Below are 2,884 nucleotides of genomic sequence, written 5' to 3'. Positions count from 1 at the left end.
GGAGCCGCAGGCGGCGCGCGTGCGCACTGTGCGCTCCGCCGCGGAGTCAGGCATCCAGCGCTCTCATCCCTTGTACCCCGGCAGACCTCTGCTCAGAGGACCCCAGCGGTGTCCCCCTCTGTGTCACAACATACGACCCTGCTGTTTCCCTACTTGAGCGTCTTCCTCCAATCTAGGTTTCGGCGAGGGCCAAGGGATGGCGAACTAGGGTACTTTGTGGATGTGAGAGAGTTAAAGGCAAGAAAACGATACAAATATAAAAGGTGTGAAGATTGCAGTTAGTGACTAATCTCCTACCCCCACCTTCCATCCTACAAGGGGGAGCCCGGAGTTGGGACCAAAGAGTGAAGAGAAAATAAATCTCATGGCAACTGTTGGCTGAATTTTGCTTGGGCAGGTATGGGCAGTTTCCAGCGACTGTGGGAGGCTATGTTGTCAGAGACTCAAGGGGCTATGTGCTGTGCTGTGCTTAGTCGCTCAGTCGTGTCCGACTCTTTGCCACCCCATGGACTGTAGCCCGCCAGGCTACTCTATCCACGGGGATTCTCTAGGCAAGAATACTGGAGTGGGTTGCCATGCCCTCCTTTAGGGGATCTTCCCAACCCAGGGATCGAATCCGGGTTTCCCGCATTGCAGGCGATTCCTTACCGTCTGACCCACCAAGGAAGCCCAGAAATGCCAAAGATGTGGCCATCTTCTGCCTGCCCCAAGACCGCCAACCCACTGTCATGAACCACAGGTACCACCTGAGTTTCAAAACACCAAGTCCACACCTTGTGTCTCCAAGGCAGGGCTGAGGGTCTCACAGGCTGAAAGCATTAATTCATGGAGGGCTTATTTGCTGTGTCACTTTGAGGGTCTTTTTTTTTTTTTAATGTAGGTTTGTCCATCTATAACTTGAGTAGACGCAGAGCGGACATTCAATACATCCCTGCCCTGGCAGGTGAGGGGAGGTATAAACAACTTCCTCGAGGCTGGGCAGTGAGTCAGGCTCCTAAGAGTCCCGACTCCACACCCAGCCCTTTACTCACCAGCCCCAGCTCCTCACCGGTGTAAATCGCTGGCATCAGAGTTGCTGAACAGTCAAAGGAGTAATCATAGTTTTGGGAGGAGGGATGGGTGAGGGATGTGAACACAGCGCTTTGGGTTTGCATCCCACTCTCCTGACCTCCTGCATCTTCAACCGCAAGCTTTGAGGCTTTTTCATGCTCTTTTTGATCTCCAACCGGATTCCGAGTCATTCCGTGGGTGCAGGAATATCCAAAAGTTCTGTCTGCTTTCCAGACAAAAATATAACATCAAAGCCATTTTAGTGATCATCTGAAGGGAGCTAAAAAGGCCTAGAATGGAAAGATGTCTAGTTTTCCCATCATCAAGAGAGAAAGCCTTAAAATTAAGCAAAATTAATCTTTCCAAGAGAGAACAATGCAGAATCTGATTCAGGATAACACGTTAGTTCAAATCTTGCCTGGGAAAGGCATCTACCCAGTACCAAACTGCGCCACCATCAATTCATCTAGTGACTTATTTTTGACATGCCAATACCAAAATAGCAAAATCTCTAATAGAAATGATTGTATGCTGCTTTCGTCTCTGTTTCTCCCCCCACAGTCTTTCCTTCAGTCAATTTGGTGACTCAGCAGCATGCACAGATACATCTCTCTTCAGATTCAAGCTTGTTTATTACATAGAAGGCAGGTTTCCAGAACAGCTCCTTGGTGACAAGGAACTGGGCATTTTCACACATTGTAGAACTAAGCCTACCATGAAGAATCAAATCCTCATCAGGGAAGAGGGAGGAGGGCTAAATTAAAGTTTGTGCTGAGTGTAATGTATGTGTAAAGATCTAGAGATTAAGCAAGGTAGGAAGAAGTGCTGAACTCAGAGAGATCCTTTAGTGACTGTACATATATGCCTGTGGGTAGGGAGGTGCTTTATCCCTTTACAGAATGTGGAAATGCGGGCTTACAGAAGCCTCGACAAAAAAATGCAGTTTGAAAGTGTCTTCTGGACCAGCACTGTCGGATAGAACTTTAGGGGCTGGAGATGACCCGTACTGCACTGTCCAGTACGGCAGCTGCTAGCTTCACATGGCTTTTGAGCTCTTGAAACGTGCCTAGTGTGATTGAAGAACTGAATTTTAAATTGTAATTAATTTTAATCAATTTAAATGTAAATAGCCTCATGAGGCCAGTGGCTTCCTTACTGGGCAGCGCTTTACTAGACTATAAATAGGTACATTTATAGGTGTCAATTATTTTAGATGTAGGAACGCCTTAGAGATCGTCTGCGGTAAAAATCTGACTTGTCTGTGCCCAGGAAAGGTGTGGATGCTCCTGACTACATCTAAATAAGCAGTGCTTTAGAGTAGTGTAGATTCTGTGCAAAATAAGAGCTGATCTGATTAGACCCAGTAAATAGAGGGTAGAAACTTCTACTCTGCTTGGCTTCTGATGTCTGCCTTTCCAAAAATATTCTCCTTAATTGCTTGGGCAGTGACTGCTCCTGAAACTAAACCAGACCTTTATGAGTCCCTCAAATAGTTGCATCTTCCATTTGTATTGCTGCTTCTGGTTAACAAATGGGCAACAGGTTCGACATATCTGTCACAATTGGAAGACAGCTGTATTCAGGGCTCCCCAGTCTATAGAATCTTGATTTCAGGGTGTCATCAGGTCCCAGGGCTCTGGAATGCCTTCTTACTAATACCTGTAATTCCAGAGTCCATGCCATTAATAGCTATAAAAATGCAAATCCCCCAGGGAAGTAAAGCTTGATGTTATTGTCCTTTCACACATTTAAGAGGGACAGTGGACACTAGGTATCTGGGAGAAAACTGTATAAATATGGAAAATATTTAAAAACAAAAAAACCCCCAAAACTA

Source organism: Ovis canadensis, chromosome 11 (assembly GCF_042477335.2).
Source record: "Ovis canadensis isolate MfBH-ARS-UI-01 breed Bighorn chromosome 11, ARS-UI_OviCan_v2, whole genome shotgun sequence".
Classification (NCBI taxonomy): Eukaryota; Metazoa; Chordata; class Mammalia; order Artiodactyla; family Bovidae; genus Ovis; species Ovis canadensis.
Note: the sequence above shows the minus strand (reverse complement) of the source record.